The sequence below is a fragment of the Giraffa tippelskirchi genome, chromosome 6 (genome assembly GCF_054371585.1).
Source record: "Giraffa tippelskirchi isolate mGirTip1 chromosome 6, T2T-mGirTip1v1.2.pri, whole genome shotgun sequence".
Taxonomy (NCBI): Eukaryota; Metazoa; Chordata; class Mammalia; order Artiodactyla; family Giraffidae; genus Giraffa; species Giraffa tippelskirchi.
In genome coordinates this window covers 63,633,852-63,655,218 of record NC_137280.1, presented here as the reverse complement: position 1 = coordinate 63,655,218, position 21,367 = coordinate 63,633,852, and the positions used below count along the sequence as shown (strand labels likewise).

The 21,367-nt window shown below is 41.6% G+C and overlaps 1 protein-coding gene across 8 annotated transcripts in view; it reads right to left on the bottom strand.

Moving 5' to 3' along the window:
- Positions 1-441: 441 nt before the first annotated feature.
- LOC145511219 (uncharacterized) overlaps positions 442-21,367 on the bottom strand; it is a 321,565-nt gene continuing 300,639 nt past the window's right edge. For 2 of the 8 annotated variants that reach the window (XR_014057665.1, XR_014057646.1), the window contains 3 exons: positions 10,370-10,456; positions 7,040-7,191; positions 442-1,529 (listed from right to left, as the gene is read on the bottom strand). The gene's annotated coding sequence lies outside the window, so the exon portion shown is untranslated. Of the gene's footprint in view, positions 1,530-3,851; positions 3,984-7,039; positions 7,192-10,369; positions 10,504-16,923; positions 17,916-21,367 lie in introns of those variants that run through there. The other 6 variants (XR_014057658.1, XM_081504081.1, XR_014057667.1 and 3 more) reach the window with 5 other exon arrangements.

The window sequence follows — 21,367 nt, the reverse complement described above, 5'->3', positions numbered from 1 at the left end:
CAAGTGTTCACAGAAACTCACAAATCTCCCAAGGCTCCTCATGAAAACCATTTCCTCTAGAAGACTCCCTACAGCAGAGTTCAAGGAAGCTGCAGAAAACTCCAACGTGTGAGGGCAGCAAATGAGAAAAAAAAGGTTGGAGAGGTTAAAGCTAATTACTCTGGGGATTGTGTTTGGTCAATGGCCTGAAGTTTCTTAAAACTAGCAGTGGAGTTAACTCCTAATTGGGAGATTGAGTGAAAGGCATTCACGCTTTTATATCCAAGAGAACATCCTTATTAGCAAGACACACTAATGATTGAGAGAAACTGGATGAGGAACGCAAGAGTCATTTACAAAGAATTTTACCTAAAACTAACCTAAAGACACACACACACACACACACACACACACACACACTTTACATATCATTTTGACATTCACACTACGCATCAAATTCTCTTTATTTTTTTAATATACTCTTCCTTTCTTTCTCCCTCCTTCTTTCTTTTCTCATTCTCTCTTGTTCAACTCATTCTGCCAGTGCTTGGCATAGTACCTCTTCTCACATAATTTATGGTTATTGGGATATGTTCAGATTAAGAATCTAGAACATGGCAAAATTCCTTCTCACACTCCTTACTGCAAGTAGTCCAGTCTAGAGCCATATATAAAGATGTGTCATTCCTGGAAAATGCCTCCTTTGGTCAAGATTAGATTGAATTTGGTCACCAACCAGTCTTGGGCTTTCCAGAGGCACCGCTGAAGCTTGGACAAGTCACAAAAGCCCAGAGACCCAGGGAAATGCTAATTGTTACTATTCCTGGAATAGAACAGGAGGCCCCAGATCATGAAGCTTGGTTTTCAGTGTCTACCTGGTCACAAAGAATCCAGGTTTTCTTTAATTGCTCAGAAGTGGGAGAGGCTCAAACATCACAATGAACGATTTAGGGGCAGGAAATATGTCAACCTACCAATGTTGCAGGGCCCCAAGATTACTGACACCTATCAGTAAGTAGGTGGGAACAATAAGTACTTCAGTACTGACTCAAATGCCAGAGGTCCAAGTCACACAGGAATAGCATTTCCAAGATAAAAAAAAAAAAATTCATACATATTTGCATTCATTCAGACTAAGTTCTGCTGTGAGTAAAAGAGACCTAGAAAATTATTGCTTAAGAAAAGAAAAAGTTAATTTCATTCTCAAATTTGAAAGTCTTAAGGTAAGCATTTCACAGCTGATACACTGGCTTTCCGTTATCAGCAACCAGGACTCTTCCATATCTGGTCCTTCAATTCCCAAAATACCCTCATGATCCAAGTTTCTTTCTGAAATTAGCAATTGTGTATTCTAGGAACTTAACAGAATTAAAGAGTTGAAGGACATACCTTCTCTCTTTTAAAGAAAACTTCTGGAAGATGCCAATGCCACTATTGCTTATATATCATTGGTCAAAATTTAGTCACATGATCACATCTTGTTGTAAGGAAAGGTGGGAAATTTGGCCAGGTAGCAAGAAATATGTTCATGTAAATCTTTGGACCTGTTGCTAAATGAAAATGGAGAATGGATTATGAGCTCTGCTATAGATAATCTTGATAATGGGTTAGCAAAAAAACAAAAACAAAACTTTTGAGTTTCCTAAGCCTGGGAAGGAAAACCTCTGCCTCTCTGAGCCTTGGTTTTTCCAATTGTAAAATGAAGATGAGATTACTGAGGTATCATCCATCTCATCTCTTTTAAAAACCTATTCAACACAGGCTGATAGTACAGAGAACTTTTTTTTTTTCCAATTCTGAGATTCTAAGTGTCTTCACAGTTTAGTTCAGTCGCTCAGTCATGTCTGACTCTTTGCGACCCCATGAACCGCAGCACACCAGGCCTCCCTGTCCATCACCAACTCCCAGAGTCCACCCAAACCCATGTCCATTGAGTCAGTGATGCCATCCAACCATCTCACCCTCTGTCGTCCCCTTCTCCTCCTGCCCTCAATGTTACCCAGCATCAGGGCCTTTTCAAATGAGTCAGCTCTTCGCATGAGGTGGCCAAAGTATTGGAGTTTCAGCTTCAACATCAGTCCTTCCAATGAACACCCAGACTGATCTCTTTTAAGATGGAATGGTTGGATCTCCTTGCAGTCCAAGGGACTCTCAAGAGTCTTCTCCAACACCACAGTTCGAAAGCATCAATTCTTCGGCGCTCAGCTTTCCTTATAGTCCAACTCTCACGTCCATACATGACTACTGGAAAAACCATAGCCTTGACTAGACGGACCTTTGTTGGAAAAATAATGTCTCTGCTTTTTAATATGCTGTCTAGGTTGGTCATAACTTTCCTTCCAAGGAGTAAGAGTCTTTTAATTTCATGGCGGCAGTCACCATCTGCAGTCATTTTGGAGACAAGAAAAATAAGTTCAGCCACTGTTTCCACTATTTGCCATGAAGTGATGGGACTGGATGCCATGATCTTAGTTTTCTGAATGTTGAGCTTTAAGCCAACTTTTTCACTCTCCTCTTTCACTTTCATCAAGAGACACTTTAGTTCTTCTTCACTTTCTGCCGTAAGGGTGGTGTCATCTGCATATCTGAGGTTATTGATATTTCTGCTGGTAATCTTGATTCCAGCTTGTGCTTCTTCCAGCTCAGCGTTTCTCATGATATACTCTGCATATAAGTTAAATAAGCAGGGTGACAATATACAGCCTTGACACATTCCTTTTCCTATTTGGAACCAATCTGTTGTTCCATGTTCAGTTCTAACTGTTGTTTCCTGACCTGCATACAGGTTTTTCAAGAAGCAGGTCAGGTGGTCTGGTATTTCCATCTCTTTCAGAATTTTCCACACTTTATTGTGATCCACATAGTCAAAGGCTTTGGCATAGTCAATAAAGCAGAAATAGATGTTCTTCTGGAACTCTCTTGTTTTTTTGATGATCTAGCGGATGTTGGCAGTTTGATCTCTGGTTCCTCTGCCTTTTCTAAAACCAGCTTGAACATCTGGAAGTTCATGGTTCATGTATTGCTGAAGCCTGGCTTGGAGAATTTTGAGCATTACTTTACTAGCATGTGAGATGAGTGCAATCGTGCAGTAGTTTGAGTATTCTTTGGCATTGCCTTTCTTTGGGATTGGAATGAAAACTGACCTTTTCCAGCCCTGTGGCCACTGCTGAGTTTTCCAAATTTGCTGGCATATTGAGTGCAGCACTTTCACAGCATCATCTTTTAGGATTTGAAACAGCTCAACTGGAATTCCACCACCTCCACTAGCTTTGTTCATAGTGATGCTTCCTAAGGCCCACTTGATGTCACATTCCAGGATGTCTGGCTCTAGGTGAGTAATCACACCATCGTGATTATCTGGGTCATGAAGATCTTCTTTGTACAGTTCTTCTGTGTATTCTTGTCACCTCTTCTTAATATCTTCTGCTTCTGTTAGGTCCCTACCATTTCTGTCCTTTATTGAGCCCATCTTGGCATGAAATGTTCCCTTGGTATCTCTAATTTTCTTGAAGAGTTCTCTAGTTTTTCCCATTCTATTGTTTTCCTCTATTTCTTTGCATTGATCACTGAGGAAGGCTTTTTTATCTCTCCTTGCTATTCTTTGGAACTTTGCATTCAAATGGGTATATCTTTCCTTTTCTCCTTTGCTTTTTGCTTCTCTTCTTTTCACAGCTATTTGTAAGGCCTCCTCAGACAGCCATTTTGCTTTTTTGCATCTCTTTTTCTTGGGGATGGTCTTGATTCCTGTCTCCTGTACCACGTCATGAACCTCCATTCATAGTTCATCAGGCACTCTGTCTGTCAGATCTAGTCCCTTAAATCTATTTCTCACTTCCACTATATAGTCATAAGGGATTTGATTTAGTTCATACCTGAATGGTCTAGTGGTTTTCCCCACTTTCTTCAATTTAAGTCTGAATTTGGCAATAAGGAGTTCATGATCTGAGACACAGTCAGCTCCCAGTCTTGTTTTTGCTGACTGTATAGAGCTTCTCCATCTTTGGCTGCAAATAATATAATCAATCTGATTTTGGTGTTGGCCATCTGGTGATGTCCATGTATCTTCACAACGATCTGCAAAACCTGGGTATCTTTTGGTAATAGGTGTCTCACTAGGATATGTCACATTCAGTGAGAGGACAAATCTATCGAAGTATGGCTGAGATGATGACAAGGAAGAACAAGGTCTATTCAACTCCAGGTTAATTGCCAGTAAGCAGTCAACTCCCAATCAAGCAGTTGACTTAAAAATCAGACAGAATTACATTGGTCCTTATTATTTTTTCTGAAACAGTTTCAGTGAGTAAAACTAAATCTTTTCATGCTATTGAAATACAACTGATCCTCTTTGAGGAACCCACTGAGAACCCAGAAGGCAAGGAAAATGAACTTCACAGCATCTTATGCAACTTTCTCAAACACAGATGCTAATTCAGCTTCTGAAAATTTAAATCAATCTGTGTTTGCACACACATGATTACAAGGGGAAAGAAGCTTGTCTCAGAGAACTCTGTATGCCTAGGTTTTTCTGGCAATTGACCAGGGAAATTATAATGTTCCTACTGTTGACCTAATATCTAGAATAAACTATTTTGCTTTCACCTTTACTGCCCTTCAGTCACTGAACATACAGATCCGTCCCTGAGATAACACCAGCACCAAAAGCTAATCCAATTCTAATATCTCAGATTCTGAAATTCATGTATTAATACAACCTGAGGTGCCATTACAATGTTGAGGCTAGGAATTCAATCCAATTTAGGAACTGGATGGCTGAGGGTGATAGTTCCTATTCTGAAATTTACAAGCTGTGTGACATTGAACAAATAACTTCTATAATTTCAGTTTCCTTGTCTGCAGTAATTAGGAATGATCATGTCATTTATCTCTTTATAAGAGTATTAAGTAAATACAAGAAATCCTGGGATATAAACAGTTGATAAATGCTATGTTTTAAAAAGGCAAGCAAGCTTTTATTCTTCCCCATTCCACTTCTTCATTTCCACTAAAATTTCTCTTTGCCCTTGTTTCCATGTCTATTCCTAAACCCTTCCCCACTCTCCCAGATCTATCTTTCCTGATCCTCTACTAGCTAGAGACCAAAGGGTAGCTGTTTCAGCTACAATCGTGCAAGTCCCCTCCTGTCTCTTCTTGACCTTCCATGTCATCATCTGCCTTTCCAATTTCCACCCTCTATTTCCAGGTTTTTGAGTTCAGAAAAGGAGAAAAATGCTTATGGCGCTAATCAGCAAAACTATAAATTGCCCACCCCCAGCTGGATTTCAAATGCTGAGTGGTACCTCTGTTAGTCACATCTAGTTCCCACTTTCCACAGTGAGGTCCTCACTTCCACACACAAAGCTGTTATGCCAACCCTGCTGTCTCAGCATGAATGAATTCTTTTCTTCATATGAGTCCTAATTCACTCAATCAATAAATATTTACTCAGTCTCTACCACAAGCTAGTCTCTACCACAAACAGTTTCCAAAGAGGCTACTCCCACTAAGGGAAGTCAGACTCAACTCTTCATTCATTCATTCATTCAAAATGATCTTATCAGAACACCCAGACCTTTACTGCATTTCTCTCTTCCTCCAAATTTTCTCCCTAACTCAATCTACTGTCTAAGAAAGAAAAGCTTTTCATTGCTTTGCAAGTCTAGTTCTTTCATCTGTATTCTTTTCCAATCTCATCATTTTTCTTTGATATCCAGTTTCATATTTCTTCTTTTCTCCCCTTTGGCTAATCCTTTACTCTTCAATTATTTTGAAAGTTTGCATTCAAAAAGCAAACAAGCATTACTATTTACTTTGTTTTATTTTTTGCTCTCTGTCAATCTTCTTTTCCCTCTTCTTTTTAAACATCCCAAACATATCTAACTCTTTCCCAAACACTCTCCCACTCACTCCTGGAATTCTCAGGAACATAAGCCCCTCAGACAAATGACCTCCTCCAAGGGCTCTAGTGACCATCAACGACAAGTTTAAGGATCCTTCCTCAGTTCTCACATTACTTCCCTTTCCTTTATGAAGCATTTAGCCCTGGTGACTCCCCACCTGCTTGAAATATCACTGTCCCTTCATCATTTTATTCTGAGCACTTTCTGAAGCATTTCTGACAGCTTCTTCCCTGGATACAGGTCTTCTGACCACCTATGCAAGCATTCCCCAGAAGTCTGCTGTCTCTTCTCCTTCCTTCTGTTACTGGATACTTCCATATAAATGGCTCCTCAGAAACATCTCAGGAGGAATACACAGCTTTCATTGCACTCTGTGACACTTCTGCAAAGACCCCTTACATAATGGTTCATTTCTGGTGTCTTGCCAAAATTGACCATAATCCATAGTGCCCATGGTAACCAAAGATATTCTTCTTAAATTCACATATATCATTATTCCAATCAAACTTCAGAGAAAAAAAAAGAAATTTAAAATCTTTACTAAGATAGGACATGAACACCTCAGTGATTTAGGTCTAACTCATCCTATCAGCCTCATTCATTCATTCATCTAGTCAATCAAATATTTGACTACTTACTATAATCTGGGCACCGTTCCACCTTTCTAGGCATCAGTGAATAAAATAGGCCAAAATAGTAATAATAATACAAAATTATTCAATAATTTTGTTTTCAAACTAATACAAAATAATTTTGCATTATTGTTGTTGTTCAGTAGCCAAGATGTGTCCGACTCCTTTGCAACCCTATGGACTACAGCATGCCAGACTCCTGTGTCCTTCACTATCTCCCAAAGTTTGCTCAAATTCATGTCCATCGAGTCAGTGATGCTATCTGACTATCTCATCCTCATCAAGTATTATTATGTAACCTTTATGGAGCTCCCATTTTTGCATGAGTTTATCCCTTTCATCTGATCCATGTAATTTTGTTTTTCACTCTTTTCTTGCCTTGTCTTAATGCATGGAATTTCTTTTATTTCCTTTTCTCCTGACTTTGTTTTTAGAATATCAGCCACGATCATAAATAAAATTCCAGAAAAAGAGGTTCATCAAAATCTATCATGCAGCCACTCCTCATCCTTATTCTCTCCCACATACCAAGATGCACCATGGGTTTCAGAAACTCCAAACTCCTGTAGCTCCTGGAATGGCCATGTCCTCGCCGTGCTCTGCACCTTTGCTGCTGGGCTGATCCCAGTATCTAGAACACTTCTTCTCCCTTCTTTTCCTGGTTAACTCCAGAAAGACAGCTGAATGGAACAGTTAGAACCTGGATTGGAATACTGGCACCATCCACCCTTTATCTCTAGCATCACCTGGGCAGATTATTTAATCTCCCAAGGTCACAATTTCACCACCTGTTCAATGAGGCTAACAATAGTAGCTATATTGTAGAGGGGTTGCCATGACTAAATGAGATAAAACACAGAAAGCAAATGGAACACTCCCTGACATGTGCAAGGCCTCAATAAGTGTTAGCTATTATTACTGTTGTCACAGTCCTGTGGTAGAGATAAACCAGGGGCTATGAACACACTTAAGAAGAACAGTTAATATAACCTTGGGAGGTCTGGGGAGATTGCAGGAATTGCCTCTTTTCATGTATGTTCACAGACTCTGGTTTATTTCTAACACAGGAATGTGAAATATATTTTAATTGAATATTTACATATCTGTACACCATTGAGAGGCTGAGAGGATAGGTGCCATGTCACACTTTTTTTGTATTCATAACACATAATATAGAGACTTGCTTTGTAGAAAATTAATAATGCTGAGTAAATAAAGGAATGCTCCCAATTTAACTTCAGAGTCAGCTTCTACTCAAAGAGGACTTCTGGTGATTTTCCTGGTAGTCCAGTGGTTAAGATGGAGGATGAAATGGCAACCCACTCCAGTATTCTTGCCTGGAAAATTCCATGGACAGTGGAGACTGGTAGGCTACAGTCTATGGAGTCATAAAGAGTTGGATATGACTAGGTGACTGCTCACCAGTGGTTAAGAATCTGCCTTCCAATGCAGGAAATGTGGGTTCAATCCCTGTGAAAGAACTAGGATCCTATATGCCTCAGGCAACTAAGCCCCCACACTCCAACTACTGAGCCTGTGTCTTAACTCGAGAGCCCACGCGCCACATTGAAGATCCCGAGTGATGTAACTAAGACTCCATCTGTTTGCCAAAAAAATGCCTGAACAGGCTGGGGTTACTCTTAGACACAGAGTGGCTAGAAACTCAGTAACTGAACTGCCAAAAGCACTGCCATGAGCCTTGAGTGGGTGGCCAGGCCTTGCTCACACTTCCTGCGTTCCCCTAGAACCCCATGCTTGCACAGCTAAACAGCCCAACTCTCTGTGTGGCAAAGCTTTGGACTCTGGCTGCTAAAATCAAAAGAAGGGAGAAAGCAGAGGGGCCAGGGAGTCATTTGAAATGACTGTCCTGAGATCCCGTTTCATCATGTGCATGCGCTTAGTGACACATCAGGAAACTTTTTACCAGCAGCAATTTTTTTCCCCCCTCCACTTGTGGATATGTTGAAAGATCACACATACGTTTTCAATGAAGTCACTGACAATCATGGGAAGCCAGCAGCAACAGCTGGTGGGTGAGTTACCCCGAGGCGATTTAATCTCTTGGCCTCACGTTGGGAACGCAGTTTGAGGAAGGTAAAGACTCCATTTAAAAAAATATTGAAGAAAGAAAGAGATCAAGAACAACAGGGAGAAATTGTGTGACTTGAACAGCTGCTGCTGTTGCTAAAAACTGAGAAAAGAGGCAGGAGGTGCCCCGCCCCCTGGGTGACACAGAGGCTTGTTATCAGCAGCCAGGGTGGCCAGAACTAGTGCTCCCGGGAGAAAATCACTTCCTGTGTGGAATGAAATAGGAGAAGATTTCCAACTCCCAGCGGACCAGCCGAGGGGGAGTCTGGGATCAGGAATACTTTCTGATGCGGATTGCCTGGACTCAAACAATGTCAGCATGGTCCATGAGAGATGAGTAACAGGAGAGGGACAATTCATAGGCCAGGGAAACCTGGAAACAGTCATTAAAGTCTTGAAAGATGCAGGCAGCGGTGTGGTACAGCTGTTGAGTCTGTCAATCATGGGTTCTGGGGGAGAATGCCATTCCAACAAAGCCAGCAGTTCTCATCCTGACTGCCTGCACCACAGGCACGATATTCCACATCAAAAGCAAAGCAAAGAGATAAGCCCTTTGTGGGCTTCCCAGGTGGCACTGGTGGTAAAGAACCTCCCTGCCAATGCAGGAGACATAAGAGACATGGGTTCGATCCCTGGGTTAGGAAGATCCGCTGGAGGAGGGCATGGCAACCCACTCCAGTATTCTTGCCTGGAGAATCCCATGGACAGAGGACCCTGGTAGACAACAGTTCACAGGGTCACAAAGAGTTGGACATCACTGAAGCGACTAAGCACACACAGACGGAGGTTCCCTCAACTTCCCATATTTCCCCAATGGTCGAGGTCCCCCCCGATGCTCACATATTTCCCACTGAATTTGGAGGTCTCCATGTCTGACTAGGATTTCATGATCATATTTGCGTACATCAGCCAATTAAAAGAAACTATCCTTCAAAGGGAAAGCTTAGTTTCCTCTGAAACGGAGACATTTGTTAATCAAAAGGAATAGCTGACCAGGAGAAATGACCACCTCTACTATTACAATTAATGAGACTGAAACTCTCCTGTCATAATGCACCGATCAGCTCCAAAGGCTTTTTTACACCACATTCACAAGACAAATAAGGTACAGTCACTGACCTTGAGGAATTCAATAGTAACAAGGTGGAGAGTGCCACGTAAACAGGTGACTACAATACAGGGGCATATGTGCTACAGTGGAGGTTTGTGAACAGACACTGAAGAGAGGAGAGGTGAGATTAGGGCTGAATACGGGCAATAAAGAAGAAGGGGAGGTTCGTGGTGGCAATGAGAAAAGCAAGGTCAGGCTGTCCACGTGAACAGTGGTCTCCTTGCAACCGTTTTTTTGCATTTGTACTTGTGTGGTCCTTCACTACTTCTTATATAAATGTTAACTGATATTCTGTTACTTTTCTGAATTTTTTCCAACTTTTTTTTTCTTCTCAACAATTCCATTTCCAATTTACTCCATCTTACTATAGACTTCCTGCCTATTCACACGTGTACCTACTTCATTCCTGGCATGCGGTATGCCCTCTCCAGTGCTTTCAGTATATTTCATCCACCCGTCATTAAAGTCCTATCTTCCTGTTACCCCCTATTTTTAAACTTATCTTTCGGGACCTCCCTCGTGGTCCAGTGGCTAAGACTCTGCGTTCCCAAGGCAAGGGGCCTGGGTTCGATCCCTGGTCAGGGAACTGGAGCCCACATGCCACAACTAGGACCCAGTGCAGCCAGATTAATAAATAAATATTTTTAAATAATCCTTACCTTTCAACACATGGCACAATGATTTTTGCATCCACTAATTTCTGCTTGTTTGGGCTTGCCTGGTGGCTCAGATGGTAAAGACTTTGCCTGTAATGCAGGAGACCCAGGTTCAATCCCTGGGTCAGGAAGATCCCCTGGAAAAGGAAATGGCAACCCACTCTAGTATTTTTGCCTGGAGAATTCTATGGGCAGAGGAGTCTGGCAGGCCACAGTCCATGGGATCACAGAGAGTCGGACACAACTGAGTGATTAACATGTTTCACTTATCTTTCAACACATGGGGCAAGGATTTTTGCACCCACTAATTTCTGCTTGCTTAACAATGCAGAAGAGAATAAATATGATTGTTAAAGATGCCTATATAAATGGGGATTCATTTTGGTTTCGCACTGTTATTGCCTCATCACATACTCATATCATTTCTGCTTGAAGTATACAAAAGGGGAGATATATTTTGGGTGACAGTATCTTTTGACTTCAGGATGCTGTAGAAGATTTGGGTTGCTCTTTACCCACCACAGTTTTTTCCACCACCACCACTCTACTCTTTTTGAGCTGGTCAATCATATGGCCCATAGAGTCAGACCAAGAGCCAGTCTGCTCAATTAGAAGATCTCATTTCCCTGGCCACAGTGACTGACTGAGGCATGATGACACGACACAGGCCCCAACAAATCAAAGCCACCCTCAGATGTTTTCCTGAAGCCATTGTGGGTGGAGGGGCAGGGGTGGGGGTGGGGGGGAGACTATCTAGATTATCTGAAATAGCTAACATCATGTGAAGAAATGTGGATAGTAATCTTAGAGACTGTGCGGAAAAAGTATGAGTGAGAATAAAGTTAATACAGAAAACAGAGGTGGGACAAGAGAGAATGACTTTTCTCTCCTTTGAATTCAGCCATGTGCAAAAGTAGAATGTTCTTAGTTATGTAAACTTATTAATTCAGACTTTGCTGCTTAAGGTAGTTTCCATTCAGTGTATAACTCTTGCAACCAAAAGCATTTTTTAAAAAAAATCCAGTTATACAGACATATATATATATATGTATGTATGTATGTATATGTATATAGGCATCCTAGGTGTCGCTAATGGTAAAAGAACCCATGCAGGAGACATAAGAGACACATATTAAATGGTATATAATTGACGGTTTACATAATCCAGATACATGTGCCATGTGACCCCTTTTGGGATCAGAGAGGAATGTTAGTGGGTTTGATCCCTGAGTCAGGAAGATCCTCTGGAGGAGGGCATGGCCATCCACTCCAGTATTCTTGCTGGAGAATCCCATGGGCAGAGTAGCCTGACATGCTACAGTCTATGGGGTCACAAAGAGTTGGACATGACTGAAATGACCTAGCACCAGCACACATATATGGCAGTTGGGCCATAAAACAAGCCTCAACAAATGTTAAAGACCTGAAATCATACAGGGCACATTATTTAATCATAATGGAGTCAAACTAAAACTCAACAACAGAAAACAACAGTAGGAAAATCTCAAAATACTTAGAAATTAAGACACACACTTTTAAATAATGCATGGATTATAAAGGAAATCTCAAAGGAAAATTCTTTTAAGAATACACAGAACTGAGTAAAAATACAACATATCCAAATATGTGAGGCATATCTTAAGCCATGCTTAAAGGATAATTTATAGGACCTAAAACATCAGAGACGATAATAGGTATCAGTAATCTGGATTCTTACCAAAATAAATAAATAAATAAAAACCTATAAAAACAAGAGCAATATAAACACAAAGCAAAGGGGAAAAATAAAGTATCAAAGATAAGAGCAGAAATAAATACAATTGAAAACAAGAAGACAATACAGGAAAATCAGTGACACAAAAAGCCAGTTTCTTCAATAAAGCTATTAAACCTTTATCAGGACTGACAAAGATACAAGATGAAAACACGTAAATCACCAACATCAGGCATAAAACAGAAGATATCACTACAGATCCTGCAGCCATTAAAAGGATAGTAGGAGAATAATACAACTTTGTGCTTATAAGTTTGACAACATTAAAGAAATGGACTAACTCCTTAAAACCCACAAACTACCACTATTCAGTCAAGATTTAGTAGGCTGCTAAAGGTTCCTATCGGAGAAGGCAATGGCACCCCACTCCAGTACTCTTGCCTAGAAAATCCCATGGACGGAGGAGCCTGGTGGGCTGCAGTCCATGGGGTCTCGAAGAGTCGGACACGACTGATGGACTTCACTTTCATTTTTCACTTTCGTGCATTGGAGAAGGAAATGGCAACCCACTCCAGTATTCTTGCCTGGAGAATCCCAGGGACAGAGGAGCCTGGTGGGCTGCCGTCTATGGGGTCGCACAGAGTCGGACATGACTGAAGCGACTTAGCAGCAGCAGCAGCAAAGGTTCCTATAACCACTAAAAAATTTTAATTTGTAATATGTGTGTGCTAAGTCGCTTCTGTTGTGTCCGACTCTTTGAGACCCTAGGGACTGTAGCCTGCAAGGCTCCTCTGTCTGTGGAGATTCTCCAGGCAAGAATACTGGAGTGGGTTGCCATGCCCTCCTCCAGGGAATATTCCCAAACCAGGGATCAAACCCACGTCTCTTATGTCTCCTGCATTGGCAGGCAGGTTCTTTACCACTAGCGCCACCTGGAAAGCTCCAGTTTGTAATATAAAGCTCTCCCCAAAGAAATCTCCATGCCCTGGCGGTTTCAGTAAAGAAATTTGCCAAACATTTAAAGAAGAATTAATACCGAGTTTACGTAATCCCTCCCAGAAAACAGAATAGAAAGAAACCTTTCTCAACGTGTTTTTATTTGGTATTACTATGATAAATATTAAACCAGATAAAGGACTGTACAATAAAAGGAAACCGCATACCAATATTTCTCATAAATTGAGATACAAAAATCTTTAGTGAAATATTACTAAACTGAATCCAGCAATGTATAAAAAGAATTACATGTCATAACAAACCACAATGTATTCTGGGTATGTAAGACCTGGTTCAATATTCAAACATCAATTAATGTAATCCAATACGTCAATAGACTAAAGAAGAAAATCATATGATCTTATCAATTGATGCAGAAATAGCATTTGACAAAATCCAATACTTATTTATGATAAAAATTCTCAGCAAATTAGGAATAGAGAATTACTTTAATTTGATAAAGAAAATGCACAAAAAAACCCTGTCACTAATATCACTATTTTAAAAGTGAAAGACTGAATACTTTTACCGTTACCATCAGGAACAAGGCAAAGATATCTATTCTCACCATTCTTATTCATCATAGCACTGGAAGTTCAAGCTAGCCCTTATCCAGTCTGTCTAAAACAAGCCTTGTATTGGCAATGGGGTTGGGAGGCCCAGAGTTATCACAGGAAAGAAACACTCTTGCATTTGGGAAATAGCAAGTGGGTAGAACATCTGAGCTGTGTGAAGTATAGAGGTGTAAATGGGTGGGAGATTTGAGCATGTACTAGCAAACTGGAAGTGTGTGTTAGTCGCTCAGTCTTGTCCGACTCTTTGTGACCCCATGGACTGTATAGCCCACCAGGCTTCTCCATCCAAGAGATTTTCCAGGCAAGAATACTGGAGTGGGTTGCCATTTCCTTCTCCAGGAGATCTTCCCAAACCAGGGATCAAACCCAGGTCTTTCATATTACAGGCAGATTTTTTACTTTCTGAGCCACCAAGGAAGCCCAGCAAACTGGAAAGACTAGAATTCTTTCTCTGCATTATAAGGCAACAAATAGGAGACACAAAGCTAGTGTCCCAGGTTACAAGTCCGCCCACCCCCATGTCCCCAGTAAACTGCCCAGTGAATCACAGCAGCAAAACTGCATTCTGTGCAGCACAGCAAAAATGGTGACTCTTTGCACCTAAAGAGCAATTTTAATTTTATCAGGCCAGCTGGAGCTTGTTTTTGAGTCTGTGGAAAGATAGGAAGCTTTCAAACAGGAAGTTGGGATCTGGTTACACTGAGAAATCTGTAATTTTGTTCATGACTTTAGAGCAGAGGAATGTTCTGCTGCAAAACAGCATTGCTGCAACAAAGCCCAAATTTTATGTATGCATGTATATGTGTGTGTATATATATATATGTTTAGGCCAATTTGGCTGCTTAGTGCTGGTTCTTAAAGTTTGAGTGTTATCTTTCTTTAGGCCTAAGAAAAACCCCGTTCCCTTATTTAGTGAAGCTATTTTCTTCCCAGGTGGCTTAGTGGTAAAGAATCATACTGCAATGTAGGAGACATCAGTTTGATCCCCGGGTCAGGAAGAGCCCCTGGAGGAGGAAATGGCAACCCACTCCAGTATTCTCACCTGGAAAATCCCATGGACAGAGGAGCTTGGCGGGCTACAGTCCATGGGGTCTCAAAGAGTCAGATACAACTGAAGACACACAGCCTTTTCCCCGGGACAGTCTTCAGGATCCCCTTTCAAGGTTTAAAGCTCAAACCTCTTAACTGGATCTCAACACCCCTAGCTTTTTTTCAGAAATCTCTAAACCTCCCTCTGCCTCCTTACATATTTCCAACATCAAGTCCTGGCATTTTTGTCTCGGAAATGGTTCTTAAATGCATGATCTGTTCCCCATTAGGATAGGCATGACCCCAGTTCAGATCTGCACCAGTTTCCTGCATCATCTCCTGACTCAGTAAGTCTGTCCCCACCTTGCTGCCAGTGTGACATTCCCAGGACACACATTTGATTGAAGCATTTCCCTGCTGACATCATTCCTGGTGGTTTCTCATCCTCAACTGTGCCATTCAAAATGTGGTCCAGAGGCAGGGCAGCCAGCCTATTCATGATAAGGGAAGTGTGGAAATGGAGAGCAAGCGTTTGGACACTTTATAAACATTTGACATTGCCATGAGTGGACTTGTGTCACTGAACAGGGTAAATACAGGGTGTTACTGAACCCATATAATGAGTCGTCTATATCACAAACCCCATCCTCCTTTTGGCCTGTGACATAACTGGGAATAACAACCGACAACTGCCTCTTCACCACAGATGGTTCAAGAAGCCCGGTGCTACACGATCATGTCCAAAGACTTTACTCCAAACCCTTCATGATCTGATTTTTGTGTTTCTTCCAACATCTTCTAGACTCCTGTACCTAACACCCCTCTTCTGTGAGGCACCTTGACAATTCTTTTAGTGTTATGCACATATTAATTCTTCTTTCTGATATGCCATTCCCTGCCTTGTCTATCTGGAAGCTTTCTCTCCTCTTTTGAAAAGAAAGTGAAAGTGTTAGTCCCTCAGTCATATCTGACTCTGTGATCCCATGGACTGTGGTCCACCAGGCTCCTCTGAAGTCCATGGAATTCTCCAGGCAAGAATACTGGAGTGGGTTGCCATTCCCTTCTCTAGATCTTCCTGTACCAGGGATTGAACCTGGGTCTCCCACATTGCAGGCAGATTGTTTACCATCTGAGCCACCAGGGAATCCCATTGTTTTGTTAAAACAACTCCTATGAAGACATTTCTGATGTCATCTTGGAATCACCAGCATGCATATACCTTCCTTGTGTCCTTCTGTACTACCCAGTATACATTCACTCAAAAAATATATTTTGCAATGCCAAGTTCAGGGTGAATAGAATAAGACAAAATTCCTACCACCAAATGCTTGCCAGTCTCATGAATTTTCTGTGTATTGTCTTCTTGTAGACAGTGGCCATGTCTGGAACATCACTGAGACTCCAAAGCCTCTGGGCTGTGAACATATGAGGGACTGAAGTAGTGATATGTGGAATTAAGACTGATAATAATGGGTGAAATGGGCTTCCCTGGTGGTACAGTGGTAATGAATCCACCTGCCAATGCAGGAGACATGGATTTGATCCCTGGTCCAGGAAGATCCCACATGCCAAGGGGCAAGTAAACCCATGTGCCTCAAGTACTGAGCCTGTACTCTAGGGCCTGGGAGCCATAACTACTGAGCCCTCGCACCACTGCTACAGAAGCCTGTGCACCCTAGAACCAATGCTCCACAGCAAGAGAAGCCACTGCAATGAGAAGTGCGAGCACTGCAACTGGAGAAAAACCCACACAGCCACGAAGACTCAGCACAGCCAAAAATAAATATATAAATAAATACATACATATATATATATATTTATTTAATGGATGAAGCATCTTTAACCTCTTGGTTAACCTATCTGGGCTTTCATTTCACCTTCTATCACATTTAGGATGTGAACCATAGGATGCCTGCATTTCCTTTTAACCTCAAATATTGTACTCTAGGGGTTGCCCAGGTGTCACTGCTGGTAAAGAATGAGCCTGCCAGTGCAGGAGACATAAGAAATGCCGCTTCTATCCCTGGGTCTGGAAGATCCCCTGGAGGAGGAAATGGCAGCCCACTCCAGTATTCTTGACTGAAGAATCCCATGGACAGAGGAGCCTGGTCCATAGGGTCACATCCTACACAGTCCATAGCATCAGAAATTGTCGAACACGACTGAAGCAACTGAGCATACACGCATGCACATTGTCCTCTAGAGGCAGAGAATTCACATCACCAGAACTCACTTCCTCCAGATTTCCCTAGAAGATGGTCTTTATTACCCCTCCCCCCCACTGCACCCTATACCAGTTCCTCAGACCCTAAACACAAAAGTTGACAACCACGGGAATGTATGTAGTTCCGTTTTCCTGAGACTTTTCCTCAGGTCTTTCTTGATATCAACATCTTTTTGGTGATAATGATGTTGCTTTCAGTTGCTTGTAGCCAGGTGACTAAAACAGAAATAAAACAAGAATTTCAAACTGGGATTTTTTTCTATTGACGTCTTCTCTAGGTGTTGTTGAGAAATTGAGGTGACAAGAAAAGGCATGTTTCAACACAAACATGGCATATGCTCCCAGGCCTGGGAAAGATCATCTGATAATCGTTCACATATAAAACAATAGATCTGAAACATCTCAAATTAAACAAATTACATCGGAAATGAGTTGGTCGTGTGGGTAATCCAGTCCAGTAAGTTCCCATTAAATCTACTGAGGTCAGAGATTTTTGTCTTCTCTCCATTCTATCAGATTTCACAGAAATACAGGTTAAAATATATTGTTCTTTTAGATCAATTGTTCTTTTGTTCTTTTCAGATCAGATCCAAATCTCTTGTACCCACAGGACTTCAGTGCAATAGACAGTTCTTTCTAGACCTTATTCAACATCCAATTCTCAATTTGGAATAAACAAGTTTTATCAGATGAAATTCTTCCATTGCTTATATTTGACATTGTTAATGAATTTAACTCTTCTTCTATGTCACAGCAGTATCATGATCAGTCATCATTTTCCACTGCATTGTTTTCTGGAAAAATGGGTGACATGCTTTAAGAGCACAGTCTCCCTTCTGAGCCTTCCTCTTGTCCAAAACACATATCCCAGTCTTTTCATGTCTGGCTAGAACCAACTCATCCTTTAAGTTTCAAATTAGATACCCAGGCCCCCTGGGCTCCTTTTGTGTTTCCCAAGCTGAGGCAGATAACATTCTTTCTTGCTCCCATAGTATCCTTGAAAACCAAAGTCTGAAAGAAAAGAGATAGGAATGCAAATGTCAAATTATACCTAACTTGATGGTGAGCGGAGCAACTAGAATGCCTTCATTTTGAGGTGGTCTACCCCAGTTTGGTCTAATTTTTAGAAAAAAATATTTAAATTAGCAAAAACTGGACAGCCTGACATCTTTATTTCCTCAGACAATTCTTCTCAGAAATACTCAACTGAGTCAAAATAGCTCATAAGATGGTCAAAGATGCTGCAAGTGTAATTGCTCTACAATGGGAGAGTTGTATCGCTGGGAATGCCACGGTTAGGTAAAGTTCTTAAACAGTGTGCTGTAGATGCTTTTTAAGGAATCAGACAGGAATTCATCCAATGCATCACTTTTCCTTTAGGGTACCTCACCTCCTCTTCTCCCCCCTCCCCCACAAAATAACTCCCCATGAATCTGGCATGTGATTCTGGGGTAGCAATTCTTCAATCCAAGACCACAAGAAAGAATGATCATGCTACTGGTCTCTGGCTCAGGCCTTGCAGAGATGTTTGTCACTGCAGAGCGCCACTGTGTCTGCCCTCATCTTTCAGATTCCTTTCACTTTAATTGACAGTACAGAGCCCCCCTCCTTCCCTGGTGCCATATCCAGGGGCCTGCTACACGCATTAGTGTTTTCAAAGCAATATTCCCAGCAGGAGTTCCCAGAGCAGACTACACACCCAGGAGGAAGGAGATAAAGGTCTGAAAACTCAATTTTAATTGCATTTGGATTTGGGAAGCCTGTTTTGATTAACAAGTTACACTGTAACGGCGTATCTTTTACAATTTAATGAAAAGAGTTTTTTCTCCCTCCTTAAGAAAGTGAAAGAGGGAGTCAGATAACTCCAAGACACCCCCACCTCTAACCCCCAAGCAATAACTTGATTCACGCTGTCTAATTTGAATGCTAAGACTGCAACAGACGCAAAAAACCCACTTTCAAAGGACTCTGGCGCCCTCTGCTGGCAATTGGTGCAGAGACCAGTAACACAGAAAGGTCACTGAGTATCAGTGTTAACCTATCTCTTCCACTCCATCCATTTAATGAACAAGGTGGGCATGAAGAGCCTCACTCAGTAAAGCTTGTTAATAGGAATTGCATGTGGTCCAAGGACACCGTACTATGTCAGGAAACCTCTTTTTTTGAATACTATGCATATCTTCACTAAGCATGTCCTTCTACAAATTATTGATCCCCTCCAGTCTCTGTTTCCCGTCTCAGTAACCATTCTTTGAACTGTGTTATTTACCTGGTAGCTTTTTGCTGGCATTGTCTTCCTCCTACTGATCATCAAGGTTGTTGGGATAATCAAGTTATCAGGGCTGATGGGTTTCCGTTTCTTACTTACTGTTCTATGAGTTAGGCTAATGAGAACATGGGCAGTTCTTTGGTTGAAGTTATGGAAATAACTGCTCCTGCAGACATCTGATCTGTGCCCATATTCATGGCAAATTATAAGCCACACAACTTGAGAACTAGCTGAGGTGTAGTTATGGCATCCACTACCTACCCTACTGATCAATTTACTAGAATATCACCTTTTTCCTCTGGAGAACAACTGAAGGCCCTCTCTTCTTTTTCTTTGCCTAATTCAGCATCCGTTCTGCCACTTCCTTATCTCAGAAGTAATATGCTGATGACAGGGAGCTCTTGGAATCTCTTTGTGTAATTGTGCACCTTAGTCTTTGAATTAATTTGGCAATGCAAACCCTGGATGAATTCTGAAATGTTAGAAGGCATGGAGGTCCTCGAGTGTGAACTTCATCTGATAAATTCCTTCTGCCTGTGAAAGCCACTACAAAAATGTTGGCTCTGGTAAAAAGCATTTTACAGACCTTCCTGGCGTTAGGCAAGAAAAGTGAAATAGTTGGATTGGGTATTGGTGGAAAAACTTTCTCTCCATTGTGCAGAATTCTTTTCCTCAAATTATTAAATGTCAGATATACGTGGGCAAAAAATATTGTTCTTAATATAGGATAAGGGCTTCCCTGGTGGCTCAGATGGTAAAGAATCTGCCTGCAATGCAGGAGACCCAGGTTCAATCCCTGGGTTAGGAAGATCCCCTGGAGAAGGGAATGGCCTCCCACTCCACTACTCTTACCTGGAGAATTCCATGGACAGAGAAGCATAAAATATTGTTCTTAATACAGGGTACACAGGGAGCAAGAGAGATTGGCCATGGCCCCACAAAGCTATTATCCAGCAGAAAGGATGGTTGTCAGAGACGTATCATTTGATTATTTTTTTCCTTGTCACCATAAACCATTCCTACTGTTCTCAGTAACTGTGTGTAGAGCTGGCTGTAAGCTATTTCCCTGTGATTTTGCTATTAAATATTTTCAATATGCACACACATACTTTAATGACTTTGAATATACCCACATAAATAAGTAGTAAATTATAGACAGCCATCCCAGATCGTAACATAATATGCCCCAGATATTATATGAATGTCCCAGATATTCTAACTCCCAGGTCCTACTCCTCTGGATAGTCTTCAAGCTTTGGTGTTCAAAACATTTGCCAGAGGCAACAGTCTAAAAATGAGCATTCTTATGTCTCAGTCCTTGCATTTCCGATTCTGTACATGTGAAGTAAAGTCCAATATTCTGACATGTGTGGCCTACAGACAAAAGTCTGAGAAATACTGCAGGGCAGCATGGAGATTTCTAACTATTCAGTAGTACTTTTTCAACTGTGATTTTGGGAACTGCACGTTTACTGGGTTTATTGGATATCTTCTGTATGTCAGGCACCCTGTGTGGCAGTTTACCATGGCGGTTTACAATAGTGCACATGCTCGAGTTCCTTTAGTCGTGTTGAACTCTTTGCAACAATATGGACTGCAGCCTGCCAGGCTCCTCTGTCCGTGGGATTCTCCATTCAGAATAGTGGTTAAGAGCAAAGAAGGCAGACCCTCTGGGTTCAAATCGCAGCTCACTTCACCACTCTGTAGCCATGTCTCATTCTCAAAAGGAAGATAATGATAGTGCCTTCAACAGTAATTGTGATGATAAGAATGGCAAACAGCAAAAAGCCCTATATGAGTTTAGAAGAAACACCTCCATCCTCCTTGAAGGATTTATCCACTTCCTGGTGAACAAACAGATGTCTGAGTTGAGGTGAGTTGGGATTCCAAATTTCTAGACACCCTGGATTCAATGAGAGCAAAATGGGAAGTTGTGGCTTCTAATAAGTTAGACAGCATAAAGATCTCTGGGCTTCCCTGATAGCTCAGCTGGTAAAGAATCCATCTGCCAGTGCAGGAGACACAAGAGACATGGGTTTGATCCCTGGGTTGGGAAGACCCCCAGAGAAGGGAGTGGCAACCCACTCCAGTATTCTTGCCTGGGAAATTCTATGGACAGAGAATCCTGGTGGGCTCTAGCCCATGGGGTCACAGAGTCGGACACAACTGAGCCTTGCCAGGTTTAGGTCTAAGA